Source organism: Ceratotherium simum, chromosome 23 (genome assembly GCF_057802395.1).
Source record: "Ceratotherium simum simum isolate JZ-2026a chromosome 23, ASM5780239v1, whole genome shotgun sequence".
NCBI classification, from domain to species: domain Eukaryota; kingdom Metazoa; phylum Chordata; class Mammalia; order Perissodactyla; family Rhinocerotidae; genus Ceratotherium; species Ceratotherium simum.
In genome coordinates this window covers 35,598,035-35,618,332 of record NC_141922.1, presented here as the reverse complement: position 1 = coordinate 35,618,332, position 20,298 = coordinate 35,598,035, and the positions used below count along the sequence as shown (strand labels likewise).

The following is a 20,298-nucleotide window of genomic DNA, read 5'->3' as shown; positions in this document are numbered from 1 at the left end:
AAGTAGTTTAAGTGCCTCCCAGAAGAAAGTTCAAGAAGATTTATAGGAATACAAAAATATCCAGCACCCAACAAAGTAAAATTCACAGTATTTGGCATCCAATCAAAGATAACCAGTCATACAAAACAGCAGGACAACACAATTAATTATGAGAAAGTAATTAGACACTGAACACCAACCCAGAAGTGACACAGATATTTGAATGAGCAGGCAAGAACATTAAAATAGTTATTATAATTGTATTTCTTATAATTTAAAAAGTTAAGTAGAGATATGTAAAATATAAAATAAACACTAACTTGAACTTCTAGAGGTGAGAATTACAATATCTCAAAAAATACACTTGATGGGGATAATGGAAAATTAGGTACTGAAGAGGAAAAGATTAGTGAATTTGAAGACAAATTAATAGAAATGATCCAAAATGAAACACAGAGTAAAAAATGAATAAAATAATTAAAAAAGTGAAAGGGCATCATGAGCTCTGGAACAATATCAAGTACTTAATATAAAGGTACTTGGAGTCCTTGAAGGGGAGGAGAACATGGAGAGCACTAAGAAAAATTTGAAGAAATAATGGCCAATTTTTTTTCTGATTTCATGAAAATTATAAAACCATAGCTCCAAGAAGCTCTACAAACTCCAAATACAAGAAACATGAACAAAACTACACCAAGGCACATCATAATCAAATTGCTTAAAACTAGCGATAAAGAGGCAATCTTATAATCAGTCAGAGAAAAAAGACACGTTTAGGCATAGAGGTGTTTACAAAGATGAAGATGAAAGCAGATTTCTTCTTGGAAACAAAGCCAGAGAGAAGAGAGTGGAGCAAACACCGTTCAGGTACTGAAAAATTAAAAACCCACCAGTCACTATTCTATACCTGGTGAAAATATCTTTTGAAAATGCAGGGAATAAAGAATTTCCCAGATATAGAAATACTGAAAAAATTTATCACCAGCATAACTACACTATAAGAAATGTTAAACAGTGCTCGCTTCGGCAGCACATATACTAAAATTGGAACGATACAGAGAAGATTAGCATGGCCCCTGCGCAAGGATGACACGCAAATTCGTGAAGCGTTCCATATTTTTAATTAGTATTTTGGTGGTGAACATGATGTAATCTATGCAGAAATAGAAGTACAATGATGTACACCTGAAATTTTTACAATGTTATAAACCAATGTTACTGCAATAAACAAAAAATTAAAAAAAAAAAAAAAAAAAAAAAAAAAAAAAAAAAAGAAATGTTAAACAGAGTCCTCTAGGCAGAAGGAAAATTGTACCAGATGGAAATATGTATGTATACCAAGAAATGAAGAGCAATGGAAGTGATAAATACAGGAGTAAATATATAATCTTTTTTCTTATTATTTTAAATATCTTTAGAAGATAATTATTTATTTATTTATTTATTTGTTTGTTTGTTTTTTTGTGAGGAGGACTAGCCCTGAGCTAACATCTGATGCCAATCCTCCCCTTTTTTCTTGAGGAAGATTGGCCCTGAGCTAAGATCTATGCCCATCTTCCTCTACTTTATATAGGACGCTGCCACAGCACGGCTTAACAAGCGGTGCATTGGTGCGCACCTGGGATCCGAACCCGCGAACCCCGGGCCGCCGCAGCAGAGCGCGTACACTTAACCGCTTGTGCCACCGGGCCGGCCCCTATTTATTTGTTTTTGAAGATTGACCCTGATCTAACATCTGTTGCCAATCCTCCTCTTTTTGCTGAGGAAGTTTAGCCCTGAGCTAACATCCTTGCCTATCTTCCTCTATTTTATATGTGGGATGCTTGCCAAAGCATGGCTTGATGAGCGGCGCATAGAGATTACATTTCTCTAAACATAAAACCTGCAAGTATAAAACTTCTAGAAGAAAATATAGAAGAAAATTGTTGTGACCTTAGTTTAGGCTAAAACTATAAAACTTCTAGGAAGAACTAGAGGAGACTATCTTCACGACTTGAGGGTAGGCAATGATTTCTTAGACAAACACAGAAAGCACTAATCCTAAAAGGAAAAAAATGACGTTAGACATCGTCAAAATAAAAACTTATTCATCAAAAGATACTAAGAAAATGTATAACCAAGTTATATTTCAAGAAATTTCAAAAGAAAATATTTGCAATACATGTAACTTAAAGAATAAAAAGAAAACTTACATTTAAATAATAAAAATAAAACTAAAAAGTGCAAAAAATTGGAATAGACTCTTTATAAGAGAAAATACGCAAATGGCTAATAAACACACAAACAATGTCCTATGTCTTTAGTCATTTGGGAGATGCAAGTCAAGACTTAATACAGTGAGATACTTTGATGCACTCACTAGTAAGGCTACAATTTAAAACAACAACAAACACCCTAACATCACAACATTTGTCAGGATTCGGAGCAATTGGACCTCTAATACTTTCCTAGTGAGAGTGTAAAACATGTAAAATGGTACAAGCATTTTGGAAAGTGTTTGACAGTTTCTTACAAAATGAAATATACACCTACCCTGTGACTCAGTAATTCTACTTCTAGTTATTTACCTAAGAAAAATGAAATCACATGTCTACTAAAATACTTGCATAATAATGTTTATAGAACCTTTATTCTTAGTAGCCCCCAAACAGAAACTTCCCATATGTCCGTGAACCAGGGGAACGGATAAACAAATCATGGTATATTCAAATAAAAGTGTTATTCATTAATAAAGTGAGGGAACTCTTTACATGCACAGAAACATGGATAAGTCTCAAAACTGTTGTGCTAAGTGAAAGAAGCCAGACACAAAAGAGTACATATTATATGATTCCATTTATATGAAATTCAAGAAGAGACAAAACAAGGCTATAGTAGGAGAAATCATAACACCGCTTTTGTTGAGGGAACTTTCTGGAGTAAAAGAAATATTCTGTATGTTGACAGGGATATGGATTACTAGTTGTATATACTCGTCAATAGGTAGTATAGTGTTACACTTAAGATTTGTATACTTTTTACTGAATGTAAATTATATTTCAATAAAAAAAGGGAATTATGTGCAAAATTGCTACAGTAAAATTAAAAAAAATTTTCCCCAATTTTATTGAGATATAATTGACATATAACATTGCATTAGTGTGTGTACATTATAATGATTTGATTTATGTATATATTGCAAAATGATTACCACGAAAAGTTTAGTTAACATCTGTCACCTCACATAGTAACAATTTTTTTTTCTGGTGATGAGAAGTTTTAAGATCTCACGTTTGCTGTGTTTTTAAATTGCTGTTTCATTGAAATTTTATTGGTACAGTTATACGTCACTTGACAATGGGGATATGTTCTGAGAAAGGTGTTGTTAGGTGATTTCATCCTTGTGCGAGCATCATAGAGTCTACTTACACAAACCTAGATGGTATAGCCTACTGAAGACCTAGGCTATATGTTACTAATCTTATAGGACTGCCGTTGTATGTTTGGCCCGTTATTGACTGAAATGTTGTTATGCGGTACATGTCTGTACTGAATGGTTTAAGATTTATTGTGAAATTGGATCAGAAATAATCAATTTTTCTTCATAGTCAACCTTTCAACAATGGCTCTTTTCAAGATTCAGAGATGCCTATAGTTACAGAATTCTGTTAGTTGACCTAGAACCAACCAGTTGTATTTAGAATTTACTAAGTGTGGATTATATATGACTTACAGACTATGTAGCCTATTTCTGTGGGCTCTCCTATGAAACTGACATAATTCTCATGAATCTTATTCAAAATGGTTATTTGAGATATGTGGTGATGAGAGAAAGAAGATAAAAAGATGTAGAGGGAAATAATTTTTAAAAGGGAATCGAAGTGTAGTTGAGAAAGAGATTAAACTATAAAGAACTAAGGAACTAGAAAAGATAAAACTCTGATGGTTACCATAGGAGAAAAAAGAATCTTAACTGAAGCCAAGTGGCCTCATTTATCTAAGAATAAATTAGATATTTCTTCTTATACTTTTAAGGATATCAGATGAAACAAAAGGGCAACAAAGATGGCTGTCTATTTGGTGCCACTTCCAGTGATTTATGCACATTCAGTAAGTGCTTGGTGCAGATGATGAATGAGAGCAAACTGTAATACTAATGTCTTTGATGTGACTGATGTCATTTCTGTAGCATCTTTGTCTTTTATTGGCAGAATGATCAGCCAGTAGACTTGAAGATATGTAATGATATGTTTTCATATAGCCAATGCTTAAGATTCTTTATTTTTAAGAATATATGAGCTCTAGGGGCCGGCCCAGTGGCGCAGCAGCAAGTTCGTGCCCTCTGCTTTGAGGGCCTGGGGTTCACGGGTTCAGATCCTGGTTGCGGACCGGTGCACTGCTTGTCAACCACGCTGTGGCAGCATCCCATATAAAGTAGAGGAAGATGCGCATGTATGTTAGCTCAGGGCCAATCTTCCTCAGCAAAAAAATGGAGGATTGGCAACGGATGTTAGCTCAGGGCTAATCTTCCTCACACACGCACAAAATACATAGATATGAGCTCTGAAAGACAAATTATGTCTTTTTTAAAAAAAAGAATGTTTAACATATTATAATTGGTTTGACTGTGTAGAAGTCAGATAGTCTCTTTTGGAATAAATAACTTTAATAATTTTAATGTCAATATTTAGGTGAAAAAAGAAAATCTTTATTCTTGTCTTCAACTGAATTAAACTTGAACCATTCTCAAGTTTCCTTCAGTTAAGTGACCTATAAATAGAATTGCAATATGTACCAGTTTGCCTAGAACAGTCCCAGTTTACACCTGCTCTCCTGGAAGCCTGCAAAGCTTGGCATTCGTCCTGTATTTTTGATATGAAATATTTCATTAAGAGATGCATTAAAGTACGCTGGGGTGAGGTTGGTAGGTCTCCACCTTGTACTTAAAGCTCCTGACATGATTTCATTCTGTGTGGGATGCATGTGCAGTGAACAGTTCTCATCTGAAATACAATCAGCAATAATCCATGTTTTCCCCAACTTTTCAGACACAAGATAGCTATCATTTCTCTTTTAAGGACGGGATGCAAGGTACTCGCTGACAAAACGCAGTGTGATTGAAAGCTCTCTGGTGGTGGTGGAGAAGTATTTGACACTGCTGTCCCACTTGTCCTTTGGTGTGTAGGCCGGTTTTGTTATGGCTCATTCTTTAGCATTTGAGATGCAGGAAGCAAGATCTGGGGGAGACTTTGGAAATTATAGATTAGGCGTATGTGAAACACAGGCAGGAAATAGAGGCTAAACAATTTTGTTGTAGAATATATAGAAAGTAGTCTGGATGTTTTTCCTACAGTGGTATTGTCATTTATTGTATAGTGTAAACCTATAAATATTTATGTATTTTATTATTTGGTAATTTTCAAAAACTTTACTATAAATATTTCATCAGCAAGGTGCTAAAAAATGAAAATGCGTTTCTATTGATGAATGTGTAACTTTCACAAAATTTTTGTTTCATTTACCATCCACTAGAGGAGAAGGCTGATAGTCACTGAACACATGAATTCAAAAATGATACTAAGGTCTGGTGAAGAAGCAACAACATCTATTTCAAAAGTTGGTACAGTTACTTAAGAAGACCCAAAGATGACAAAACAATACTCACAGATACAGAAGTTGTATTTCACATGTCACTCTGTGAAGCATGACTTTTCTTTAACATCAAATGATGGTTCTTTAAAATTAATTTTAGCCATTTTCAATTCCAGGGTTTTTTTGTGTGTGTGTGAGGAATATTGGCCCTGAGCTAATATCTGTTGCCAATCTTCCTGTTTTTGCATGAGGAAGATTGACCCTAAGCTAACATCTGTGCCAGTCTTCCTCTATTTTGTATGTGGGACGCCACCACAGCATGGCTTGATGAGCGGTGTGTAGGTCCATGCCCAGGATCTGAACCTGCAAACCCCGGGCCACTGAAGCAGAGGGCGTGAACTTAACCACTGTGCCACTGGGCCAGCACCTCCAAGTTTTTTTGGTACACTCAAAAAGTAAATTGTTAACTCCATTAACAGAAGAACTTCATTGATATTTTAAGAAGCGTTTTAAAAGCAGTGCTTATCACCTGTAAGACATTGAAAATTTTCTCTACAAAAGTAAGGGAGGAATTGAACAAATTGAACAAATTAAACAAAGTTCATGATGCAAGAGTCGTGTATCTTCTTCATCAATGTATTCCTAGCACCTCACGTAGTAATTGCTATATAGTGGTGCTCAGTGAATAGTTGTTGAAATACTGAATGAATGGAATAATGAAATAGCTTAAGGAAAAAGGGGGATGAATTATAAGGATATTGGAGTGTCTAACAGAACCCCAGGAAAAGAATGAGGATAGGCCTTATGAACAATTGGAGTTATGGACTCAAATACTATGAGCCTATCTGTTCTACTCTTGTGTCTCTTCAAAATAGTTTACGCTGCTTGGCTATTCTCCATAGTGGGAAAAAATCACCATCAATAGAAATTTGTTGAATAAATGAATGAAAAGAGTTTCATATTGAAATCAGTACATTATTGGCATATGTATTGTACATAATGATTGGGAATTTATATGATAAGTTAATTTAAAAGCTGTATGGAGAGATTCAGTAGTCAAGAAACGAAACTTGACTATGAAAATATAGTGAAGGTCCAAGATAGTTGAACTAGGATTTATGCTACTTAGCGTTGAGGTAGACAGAACATGAGTTAAATTCTGCCATTTGAAAACTATTATCTCACCATTTGACTTTATGATGGTACATATTTAAAGAGTATTTTAGGATGGGCTGTATGCATTTTGGTCTGATATTGAAAACTGATATTGTCAGTGGACCATAAAAACATCACCCTGTCTAAAAAAGGATATAAACAGAATTTTATGTTGCATGCTTCTTAAACTGGGGACAGGGCAAGAGTAACAACGTCTGAACTCATTCATAGCGTAGAATTCTGAGTTACCCTTTCTTTTCTAATATTAAAGCTTACTACAACTTTGATATTTTTAAAAAGTTTCTTAGCTTTCTTCATAGGTTAGAAGTTAAAAAATGAAATAACGTGAAAAGTACATATTTTTAGTAAAATTTGATTAAATTAATTTTTTCATCAGCAAATGTTAGAAGTTATTTTGTTCAAAATGACTTAGTATTATTGCTATAAAGATGACTTGATAGTTACTTGAAAAATCACTATGCTGATTCAAAGTATGGTTTAAGATCTTGTTCCATAATTACGGAAAGTTTTTTATTTACACCTTCTTTTGAATTCTTCTTTTTGGAGTAAATTTTAAGACCTCTGAGCTCATGGAGAAGGATTTTCTTATGCCTCAAGGTGTATTTCTTCTTCTGTGTATTATCTCCCTATTCTGTATACCTACTTCATACCCTAGCTGCTCAGTTTTTTTTCTTCCTCAACCACTGGTACTATTTTTGTTTGTTTTTTAGAGATACTCTTTGCAAATATAGGAATATATATACATATATATTTATTCCTTTAAAATGATAGCATATAGATAGTATTTTATCTTTTTTTTCATTCAATAATTTGTGTCAGTGATCTTTCTTTACCAGTACATAATGAGTGTGCTTCATCATTATTTTTAATGGCTGTGTCAAAATTATTTAGTCTCTGTTGATGGACACTTAAGTTATTGCCAAATTTTTTTGCTATTACAAACTGTTATAATAAATAATCTCATATATATGTGTATACATATATATGTACATATTTATAATTTTGTATAAGAGCAAATCTGTAAAATAAACTAAAATTTCCAGAAGTGGAATCACTTGGTCAGAGAGTATGTGCAGTTTTAATTTTTTGCAGGCGTTGCCAAATTGCTTAGCATAGAGAGTGTACCAATTTATACTTCTATCAACAATTATTAGTTCCTATTTTCTAACTCTTTAGCCAACACAATGTTATAAAACTTGTGACGTTTACCAGTCTGATTGGTGGAAAACAATACTCCATTGTACTTTTAATCTTTCTGTCTTACATCATAAATGAGTCAAATTGAGTATTTCTGCATATGTTTAAGAACATTTATATTTCTTTTTTCTTTTTGAACTTTCTGTTCATACATCTTTTGCCTTTTTCTATTGAGTTGATAGTCCTTATCTAACTGGATTTTTAGCATCTCCATTTATATTATAGAAAATAACCTTTTGTGGAATGAATTGTGTATTAGCTTTCTATAGCTGTGTAACAAATACCACAAACCTAGTGGCTTAAAACAACATAAATTCATTATCTCACAGTTTCCGTGGGTCAAGATCAGGCTAGAGGTTAGCTGGATCCTCGGCTCAGAGTCTCACTAGGCTGAAATCAAGGTGTTGGCTGGGGCTGCCATCTCATCTGATGCTCAGGGTCTTTTTCTAAGCTCACTGGTTGTTGGCAAAATTCAGTGCCTTGCAGTTGTATGACTGTGGCCCTCAGCTCTTAGAGGCCACCCACTGTTTTCTGCCAAGTGTCCCTCCCCACAAGATGACAGTTTTTTATCTTCAAAACCAACAGAAGAATGTCTATACTGCTTGAATCTCTCTGACTTCTGTCTCTGACCTCTATAAACTCTCTTTTAGGGGCTAACCTGCTTGATCAGGCCCTCCTATGATAATTTTCCTTTTGATTAACTTGAAGTCAACTGAGTAGGGACCTTAATCATAACCACAAAATCACCTCACTTTTGTCATTTAATGTAACCTAATCATGGGAATGATATCCTGTCATATTCACAGGTCCAGCCCATACTCAAAGGGAGGAAATAACACAAGGTGTATATACCATGTGGTGAGAGCGAAGGGGTCATTTTAGAATTCTGCTTACCTCGGATTGCAAATATGTAGATATATATTTTTTTTTGGTGAGGAAGATTGGCCCTGAGCTAACATCTATGCCAGTCTTCCTTTATTTTGTATGTGGGACGCTGCCACAGCATGGCTTGATGAACAGTGTGTAAGTCTAAGCCCGGGATCCGAACTTGTGAACCCCGGGCCACCGAAGCAGAACACGCGAACTTAACCACTGTGCCACTGGGCTGGCCCCTTGATTGCAAATATTTTTTGCTAGTTTGTTGTTATATTTTGACTTTGCTTATATGGTTCTTTTTCCAATGCATAAACATAAACATGTCTTTTACTGTGATGGAATTTTTTTTTTTATGACTCTTCATTTTTTAAAAACGGGGATATAATTCACTTGCCAAAAAATTCACCCTTTTAAATTATACAATTCAGTGGGTTTTAGTATATTTATGAATTTTTGCAACCATCACCACTATCTAATTCTAGAACACATCCGTCACCCCAAAAAGAAACTCTGTACCTATTAGCAGTCACTCGCCATTCTCCCCTACTCTCAGCTCCCTGGCAACCACTAATCTACTTTATATCTCTATGGATTTGTCTATTCTGGACATTTCATAAAAATGGAATCATACAGTATGTGGCTTTTTTTGTCTGGCTTCTTTCACTGAGCATGTTTTCAAGGTTCATCCATGTTGTAACATGAATCAGTAATTTATTGATTTTTATGGCTGAATAATATTTAGTTGTATGGGTATACCACATTTACCCATTTATCAATTGATGTACATTTGAATTGTTTCCACTTTTTGTCTATTATTAATAATGCTATTATGCAAGTTTTCGTGTGGACATGTTTTCAATTCTCTTGTCTTTTTAGTTATAGTCATCGCTGTGAATGTGAAGTTTAATCTTGTTGTGGTTTTGATTTGCATTTTTCTAAAGATTAATGATATTGATCGTCTTTTCTTGTGCTTATTGGCCATTTGTATATCTTAAATGGAGAAATGTCTAGTCTAGTCCTTTCTGTGGACCTCTCCTCACTAAGATTAAAGAATATTCCTGTGATTTCTTCTAATACTATTATGATTTTACTTTTACACTGTAAAACAATGATCTATCTGAACTTACTAGAGTATGGTGTCAAGTGCAGATCCAACCTTACTTTTTTTACCTGATTATCCCTTTGTCCCACAATTATTTATTGAGTGATTAATATTTTCTTCCCACTGATTTGAGGTGCCATTTTTATCAAATATTGAATTATTGAATGTTAGGATTTATTTATAGATGTTTTATACTGGTTTATTGATCAATCTGTTCAAAGTATGTATCTAGTTTCAAAAAATTCATTTCCATTACTTGAGCAATCCATACTATTAGTTGTTGAAAGCAAGAAACTTGGCAACATGAGCTTTATTAATACCTTTAATTTCATAGTTATTTAACTGTCTTGTGGTATATATTGGGTTATGCAATGAGTGAATTATGAAGAAGTGGGAAGGTCCTGGAGGGTGGGAAAGATATGTTTTTACCAATAATACTTCTTCCAATTAAATAGTTTGAATGTATTAGTGGCCAGAGTAAAAAGTGAGATGAGAAATAGCAATATCATAGAAATGAAGAATGGAAGATCCTTTCCCTGTAATATATTACTGGAAATGGCATTGATAAGCCAAATGACAAGTAAGGGTTCATTTCAGCTTTTGAATGATCAAAAATAAACCTGTATTTATCGTTTTTGCCACCAGATGGCGAAGATGCATCTCCAAAGCAAAATGATTTACTCCTGTGTGATTCTTCCATCTGAACTAGTTGCAGAGCTGATAGACTAGTAAGTGGATTAGGTCAGCGTTTGAGATTGTGAAAAACAGGACTTCTCATGTCATTGCCTTTTGTATTCAAATATGATATTTGTTCCCACATGTTTATTTCTAGTTTGAAATCTCCGTATACCAGACTTGTATTTACAACTGCACGTTGTACAGTCTTACCTTTTGTTCCACAAATACTTCAAAATCAAAATTTCTGAATCTAAATGTCTATTCCCTCCCAAAGTAGCAGCTTTTTTGTCATTCTCTAGTTCTGCTGATTCCATCATCAGTCATCCTCCTGCCCAAGTTGAGATACTTAGGTATTATTTTCTAATCCACTTCCTCTTGATTTTCATATTCAGTGAATATTTATTTAAGTTTTTGGTCAATTCCTTATCTATTATATTTCTTGTATTCAACACGTCTTTTCCAATATGGATATTGTCACTGCCCTCGTTAGGCTTTAACTATGTTTTACTTTCTTTCTGGCTTCCTGCTTCTAAGTTTGTTTGCTTTTCTCTGTATTCTACTTTGTTTCCAGAAATATGATTTTTAAGTATGGATATGACGAAGTCATTCATTTGCTCACTTTTGATACCATGCCGTTTTGTAGCTAAAGTTCAAATCCTAAGTTTTCTAAGGGAAACTAACGTTTATTGAGTACGCGCTATGTTCTAGGCTCTGTCAGAAAAAGTTTATGGCATTTAATTTTAATTTCCCTAATGATGTTGTAAGGGGGGCTTTAAGATGCCCTTTTTTATATTTAAATTATTTCTTAAGATTCCAAAATTAGAGATAGAGTTTCAATTGAAATATAAGCTTTTCTGACTCAAAATTCTATCATTCTACTTTTTGAGGCTCACTATTATCTGTCCTTTCTAACCTTATCTCCCACCACTTTTTTCCTTTCCCACATGCAACCTATAATCTAGCCACAGCAGATAACTAATGAGTTAAAAAGCAACTTTCATTCTTAAAATTTTAAGTATTTGCTCATTCTATTCCTCTTTTCTAGAATTCTGTTCTAGCTTTGCATACATTAATTCAAGAAATATTTGTTGAGTGTTGATCATGTGCCAGACAGATTTCTAGGTGCTGAGGGTAGAGCAGTGAACAAAATCAATAAAATCCCTCATGGAGATTGCTTTTTAGTTGGGGAAGACAAAGAAATAAGAAATAACTAGTACACTGGATAGCAGTATAACTTGAGGCCAGTGTATTTGACTGTACAGGCTGTGCAGAGCAGAACTCCAGGGGGCGCTTTTCACTTAGATGTGAGTGGCACAACCTGGCATTGGCACCTCCCAGGCCCTGGTGACAAGTGCTGTGGAGGAAAATAATACAGAGGAAGAGAGAGAGGGATTTTGTGTGTGTGTGTTTGGGAATGATCATCAATTTTAAATTAGGGGTTAGGGAAGGCCTTAGCACTGAGTTAAAACTTGAAGGAGGTGAAGAAGTCAGTTGTGTGGATATCTCAGGGAGGAACACTCCAGGCAGAGAAATAGTAAGCGCCAAGGTCCTTAAGTGAGGGTGTACCTTGGCATTTCTGCCTAACTCTCACTTTTTTTTCAAAACCCAGTTAAAGTGTCCCTACTTACATGAAGACTTCCTTTTTTTTTTTCCAGCAGGAATTATGTTTTTTGCTTATAAAGGTGGTACCTTTATTATAGCACTGACCACCGTCCGACCTTCAGGACATTTGTTATCAATGTTTCTTTCTCTCTTACTAAACTTTGAGCAACTTGAATGCATACTGTATTTTACATCTTTGTGTCCATACATGCCTAATTTAGGTTCTAGAAATAGTGGGCACTTATTGAATATTAATTGAATTAAAATAAATGGAACCACTGAAAAGAGAAGTAGATAGCCAGTTATCTTTTCCATACCTTTTACCTGTTACAATTATGCGGTGTTTGCAAAAATAGAATTTTTTATGGAATCCAGTACTGTATTTTTCTCTGCCTCTTAGACTCATTTTTTTCATAAGATCTTTGTAAAAACATGTTAACTTGCATAAAAGAACTAAACTACTTGTTGCTACATAGAAGATTGATCTCTAGAATTCTGTTGTTTCTTAGACACCTGCAATGATGATGGGACATTTTAAATGCTTTAACATATTTTTAAAGCAATTCTTAGGCCTGTTTGCTTTGGCCCTGTCACATTTTACCTTTATTTTAAAGAATTCAATTCAGTATCTTGCTGTTTTCTGTGGTCTTGAATCTATTTTCGGCTAGGGTGACCTATGTCCTGGTTTATCAGGGCCAGTCCTGGCTTATACCTGTTGTCCCAGCATAATTATTAAGACAAACCATTTCACTCTCAAAAGTGTCTTAGTGTGGACAATAAATTATGTGATCTCCCTATTCTTCTTGGAGGGTTTCTATGTGGTATCTAGTGAAAATATTGCACAGTAGTCCTTAGATGTATGGAAAGTTCTCAGTGGAACTATATTGTGGCAAATATCACTTCAGGTACTTAGCCTACAATATGTATTGAATATATACTTTATTTATAATGCTAGTTTATATAGAGAAATACAAAGACAGTAGAAAATGCTCTGTGCCATAAGAATTTATAATCTAATAAGTAAGTCGGGACTAATGATGTAGTTATATAAACATAAATATTTAAAACTGGTAAAAAGAAGTGTAACCATATAACTTAGACATATATGGAAGTAGTCAGAGAATTAAATGAACACATTTAAATGATGGAGCCAAGTAGGGCAGTTTGGGGAGGTTTTGTAGATTTGTTAAAACTTCAACAGAATTTTAAAGACAGAAGAAGATACAGCATGACATAAAAATTGTAGGAAAGCAGATTGCGTAGTATAGATATTCCTAGATCATCAGTGTTTCTTCTGCCACTCTTTATTTTATTTTGGTTCTCAAATGTAATAAGTTTTGTTAATCATATTTATCAGTTTATGGCACTTCAGTGATCTGTGTAGGGCTCCCCTATTGTGTTTTTTTTCCACCAAAGTATGTATGTTTGAATTACAAAAAATCTTGCATTTTGTCTGTATGTGTTTTAAATTACATAAATGATATGGTGCTTTAGATCTTACATTTTAAAAGATTTATTCATGTAGGAGTATTAGTTCGTTGCTCCAGACTGCTGCATTATACTTTGTGGTGGACAGAATAATGTTCTCCAAAGATGTCCACATCCTGATCCCTGGAACTTGTGAATATGTTACCCTAAATGGCAAAAAGGACTTTGCAGATGTGCTTAACGTTATGGACCTTGAGATGGGGAGATTATCCAGAATTATCTAGGTGAGTTTATTCTAATCATATGAGTCCTTAAAAGTGGAGCCTTTTCTGATTGGGTCAAAGAGATGAGATGCAAGAAGGAAGAGGAGAGATTCAAAGCATAAGACGAACTCAACTGGCCATTGTTGAGTTTGAAGATGGAGGAAGGGGGCCATGAGTCAATTCAGCAGCCTCTAGAAGCTGGGATCTACTCTCAGTTTACAGCCAGCAAGAAAATGGTGACCTTGGTCCTACAACCACAAGGAACTGAATTCTGCCAACAACCTGAATGAGCAAAAAAATGGATTCTCCCCTGGAATCTCCAAAAGGGAATTCAGCTGGCACCTTGGTTTTAGTCCGTTGAGGCTTCTACCAGACTTCTGACCTACAGAACTGTAAGACAATAAACTGGTGTTGTTTTACACCTCAGTAAATTAGAGGTAATTTGTTATGGCAGCAGTAGAAAACTAAAGCATATTTCCTAGTATATATCCACCATATTTTATTTGACAGTCCATTAGTAGTAGACAATCTAGGCTATGTGAAAACTCCTCTTACTACAAACAGTGAATCAATGAACATCTTTGTAACATGTCTCCTCATGGACCTATGCAAGACTTTCTCTGTAGTCGGTATATCTAGATGTGGAATTAATGTGACATAGGGTAAGTATACTTTATTTCACTAGTTCTGTTCTCAAGAATGGCTCTGTCCATATTCCTGCTTGCAGTGCTTGAGGGTTTGTGATTCCCCACATCATTGCTAATATTTATATTATTCAGACTTTTGCTTTTTGCCAGTCTGGTGGATATTAGGAGTATTTTTGTTTTAATTTGCAATTTTCTGGTTACATTGAAGCCAAGCATTCCTTCATATACTTGTTAGCTATTTGGGTTGCTGATACTGTGAGTTGTTTACTTATATCATTTGCCCCTTTGAAAAAAATTGGCTTTCCATCATTCTTGTCTATGGTGTCTTTATTGGACAGGCATTCTTATTTTGATGTAGTAAAATTCGTTACATTTTTTGCTTTATAGTTTGTGATATTTTAGTTGTGATTAAGAAGTCAGACTTCAAGACCCTAAAAATACTCTTTTACACTTTGTACTATTAGCTCTTAGTTCTACCTTTCTCATATATGTCTATAATGAACCTGGAGTTCACTTGTGGGTATGGCGAAGTATGAATTCAAGTTTATTTTTTCCGTATAGTGAGCCAGTGTTCCTAACAGCAGCTATTAAGCAATCCGTTTGCACACTGGCTTTTGGTGCAACCTCTGTTTATAACACATTCCCAAAATAGTTGGGCTATTTTTGAGTTCCCTATTCTGTCCTATTGGTCTCTTTATCTATCCTGTGACAGTACTACATTATTTTTTTTTAACATTCTTTCAGATTTTTTACATAGATGATTATGTCACCTGTAAAAAAGACAGCTTTATTTCTTACTTTTCAGTTTGTAAGCCATTTATTTCCATTTCTTGTACTATTTTACTGACTAGTGCCTACACTATAATGTTAAATAGACGTAGTGAGAGTAACATCTTTGCCTCATTCCCAATCTTAGGGTAAATGCTTTGGGTCTTTCACAATCAAATGTGATGTTAATTGTAGGTTTTTTGTAGGTATCCTTCATGAGGTGGAGGAAATTCTTTTCTATTACTAGTTTGCTGAGAATTTTTTATCATGAATGGCTGTGGAATTTTGTAAATTGCTTTTTTCTGCCTCTATTGAGTTGACGATATGATTTTTCTTCTTTAGTCTATTTATATAATGAATTACACTGGTTATTTTCAAACGTTGTACCAACCTTGCATTCCTGGGATACCTCTTTTGGTCGTGATGGTATTATTCTATTTATATATTCCTGGATTTTATTTACTAATATTTTGCTAGAGAATTTTTAATTTATGTTCATAAAGGATATTGGTGTGTAGTTTCCTTTCTTTGTAACATTGTTGGTTTTGGTTTCAGGTGAATGCTGGCCTCATAAGATGAATTAGGAAGTGATCTTCTATCTTCAGTTCTCTGCAAGAGTTTGTGTAGAACTGTTATTATTTATTCTCTAAATGTTTGGTAGAGTTTGCCTCTGATGCCAAGTGCCTGGAGTTTTCATGTGGCTAGGTTTTTTAAAACTATAGATGCAGTTTCTTCAATAGATATAGAACTGTCCAGGTTACTTATTTATTCTTAAGCATAGGGATTTTTTTTTATTTTTAATTTTATTTACTTATGTTTTTTTGAGGAAGATTAGCCCTGAGCTAACATCTGTTGCCAATCCTCCTCTGTTTTGCTGAGGAAAATTGGCCCTGGGTTAACATCTGTGCCATCTTCCTCTACGTTATATGGGACGCCTGCCACAGCATGGCTTGATAAGTGGTGTGTAGGTCTGCACCTGGGATCCGAACCTGCGAACCCTGGGCCACCAAAGTGGAGCGTGTGAACTTAACCTCTACGCCACTGGGCAGGCTCCAAGCATATGGATACTTTTACAGTCTAGTTTTATAAGCCATGGCAGCTGTATTCATTCTGGGGATGTCTCATTAATCATTTGAAAATCATTCTATCTTCTTCCTTTTAAAATGCTGGAGACAGAATAAGACATGTTGATAGACTACTTCTTTCCAACTTAACACTTTTCATGTTCCATACTGATCTATATCTTAGAACTATAGTTATTCTGATTTCACCTCACCTTTATATCTGCCAGTATCTCTGGGATAATTTCACTTACTTTGGCTGGATTTGGTGACTTTTTACTTTTCATGCAGAGACATTCAATCACAGTTATTTTCCTTTGCCTTATAGAAGTTTTGCCTTTTAGTCTACTATCCACTTGTTTTGTCCTTCTTATTTAAAGTCTAGGGAACTTTAGAGTATGACTTTAGAGTATGAGTTAGAGTATGACTTTAGAGTATGACTTAGAGTATGACTTTACTATATTTGTCACTTTTGAAGTAGTTGCTTTTCAGTCATACTTCAAATATTATAAGCTAATATCCATTCTCCTAATCAGTGACACTTAACTGACTGAGCCTCTACTTATTACTTACTATTTCTTGAAAGTATCTATAAATTCATTTTTAACAAGCTTCTTTTGAGAACCATATGTTCACTTGTAAAATATAGTTTTGTTTTGGTATTTTTTTATAGATATATTGGCAGTAGAAGTATATGTGTGAGTCTGCACAGTGAACTTTGGGAGTATATCACTTCTAGTCTGGCTTTTATGGCAATATTAATGTTGTGTACTGACTTCTTGGGGATCTCACCCACCTCTCCCCTTACCCTTTCACTCTCTCGATATACACTAAGTGAAGCAGTCCTGATACTGGTCAAGGAGGTACTGGATAAGGGCTATAAAATTGGACTGCTATACTGAGGTGGGCAAAGGTGAGGGTTGGTGAATGTAGAAGTGTTTTTTAGATCTTTTAGTAAAGTGAATAAAATGGTAATAAATGAAACTAGTTTGAGGTAAATGCCTACTTCCATTTTTTTCGCTGTATATTTTCATCTCTTATAGCTGAATTGATAAGACAGGCCTGGGAAAGTACACTTTGGAAGATTGAAGGGGAAGAAGGGTGAGACCCGAGAGCCAGCCACTAGATTTGTCTCATTGAGTACTGAAGCTTAAGGAGCAAGAATAATCTTTTCAAAGATACTCCACGCAAATGGCAATGAAAAGAAAGCTGGGGTAGCAGTACTCATATCAGACAAAATAGACTTTAAAACAAAAACTGTAAAACGAGACAAAGAAGGGCATTACATAATGATCAAGGGAACAATCCAACAAGAGGATATAACACTTGTAAATATCTACGCACCCAATGTAGGTGCACCTAAATATATAAAGCAATTATTAACAGACATAAAAACAGAAATAGACAGTAACACAATAATAGTAGGGGACTTTAACACTCCACTTACACCAACGGATAGATCATCCAAACAGAAGATCAATAAGGAAACATTGGCCTTAAACGACACACTAGAACAGATGGACCTAGTAGATATATACAGAGCATTCCATCCAAAAACCGAAGAATACACGTTCTTTTCAAATGCACATGGAACGTTCTCCAGGATTGATCACATATTAGGCCACAAAACGAGTCTCCATAAATTTAAGAAGATTGAAATAATACCAAGCATCTTTTCTGACCACAAAGGTATGAAACTAGAAATCAACTATAGGAAGAAAATCAGAAAAGCCACAAATACATGGAGATTAAACAAAATGCTACTGAACAACGACTGGGTTAATGAAGAAATCAAAGAAGAAATCAAAAATACCTGGAGACAAATGAAAATGAAAATACGACATGCCAGAATTTATGGGATACAGCAAAAGCGGTTCTAAGAGGGAAGTTTATAGCATTACAGGCCTATCTCAACAAACAAGAAAAATCTCAAATAAACAATCTAACAATGCACCTAAAGGAACTGGAAAAAGAAGAACAAACAAAGCCCAAAATCAGTAGAAGAAGGGAAATAATAAAAATCAGAGCAGAAATAAATGAAATAGAGACCAAAAAAACAATAGAAAAAATTAATAAAACCAAGAGCTGGTTCTTTGAAAAGATCAACAAAATAGACAAACCTTTAGCTAGACTCACCAAGAAAAAAAGAGAGAAGGCACAAATAAGTAAAATCAGAAATGAAAGAGGAGTGGTTACAACAGACACCTCAGAAATACAAAAGATTATAAGAGAATACTATGAAAAACTATATGCCAACCAATTCGACAATCTGGAAGAAATGGATAAATTCTTAGAATCATACAACCTTCCAAAACTGGATCAAGAAGAAGTAGAGAATTTGAATAGACCAATCACCAGTAAGGAGATCGAAACAGTAATCACAAACCTCCCCAAAAATAAAAGTCCAGGACCAGACGGCTTCCCTGGTGAATTCTACCAAACATTCAAAGAAGACTTAATACCTATCCTTCTCAAACTCTTCCAAAAAATTGAGGAGGGGGGGAAGCTCCCTAACTCATTCTACGAAGCTGACATTACCCTGATACCAAAACCAGACAAGGACAACACAAAAAAAGAAAATTACAGGCCAATATCACTGATGAACATCGATGCAAAAATCCTCAACAAAATACTAGCAAATCGCATACAACAATACATTAAAAAGATTATACACCATGATCAAGTGGGATTTATTCCAGGTATGCAGGGATGGTTTAACATTCGCAAATCAATCAACGTAATACACCACATTAATAAAATGAAGAACAAAAATCACATGATCATCTCAATAGATGCAGAGAAAGCATTTGACAAGATCCAGCATCCATTTATGATAAAAACTCTGAATAAAATGGGTATAGAAGGAAAGTACCTCAACATAATAAAGACAATATATGAGAAACCCACAGCTAATATCATCCTCAATGGTGAAAAACTGAAAGCCATCCCTCTAAGAACAGGAACCAGACAAGGATGCCCACTGTCACCACTCCTATTTAACATAGTATTGGAAGTCCTAGCCAGAGCAATCAGGCAAGAGAAAGAAATAAAAGGGATCCAAATTGGAAAGGAAGAAGTGAAACTGTCACTATTTGCAGATGACATGATTTTATATATAGAAAACCCTAAAGAATCCACCAGAAAACTTTTAGAAGTAATAAACGAATATGGGAAAGTTGCAGGATACAAAATCAACATACAAAAATCAGTTGCATTTCTGTACACTAACAACGAAGTAGCAGAAAGAGAAATTCAGAATACCATCCCATTTACAATTGCAACAAAAAGAATAAAATACCTAGGAATAAACTTAACCAAAGAGGTGAAAGATCTGTACACGGAAAACTATAAAACATTTCTGAAAGAAATTGAAGAAGACACAAAGAAATGGAAAGATATTCCGTGCTCTTGGATTGGAAGAATTAACATAGTTAAGATGTCCATACTTCCTAAAGCCATCTATAGATTCAATGCAATCCCTATCAAAGTTCCAACAACATTTTTCACAGAAATAGAACAAAGAATCCTAAAATTTATATGGAACAACAAAAGACCCGAATAGCTAAAGGAATCCTGAGAAAAAGAACAAAGCTGGAGGTATCACACTCCCTGATTTCAAAATATACTACAAAGCTATAGTAACCAAAACAGCATGGTACTGGCACAAAAACAGACACACAGATCAATGGAATAGAATCGAAAGCCCAGAAATAAACCCACACATCTATGGACAGCTAATCTTTGACAAAGGAGCCAAGAACATACAATGGGGAAAAGAAAGTCTCTTCAACAAATGGTGTTGGGAAAACTGGATAGCCATATGCAAAAAAATGAAAGTAGACCCTTACCTTACACCATACACAAAAATTAACTCCAAATGGATTAAAGACTTGAATGTAAGACCTGAAACTGTGAAAGTTCTAGAAGAAAACATAGGCAGTACGCTCTTC

At 34.8% G+C, this 20,298-nt stretch overlaps 1 protein-coding gene and 1 non-coding gene across 7 annotated transcripts in view; both read left to right on the top strand.

Annotated features, from left to right (window-relative positions):
* Positions 1–20,298, top strand: part of RIMS2 (regulating synaptic membrane exocytosis 2) — a 617,446-nt gene that overhangs the window by 208,829 nt on the left and 388,319 nt on the right. The window lies entirely within an intron of this gene.
* LOC147914003 (U6 spliceosomal RNA) lies at positions 994–1,100 on the top strand. The gene has a single exon (XR_015555997.1). It is a non-coding gene; the product is annotated as a U6 spliceosomal RNA (small nuclear RNA).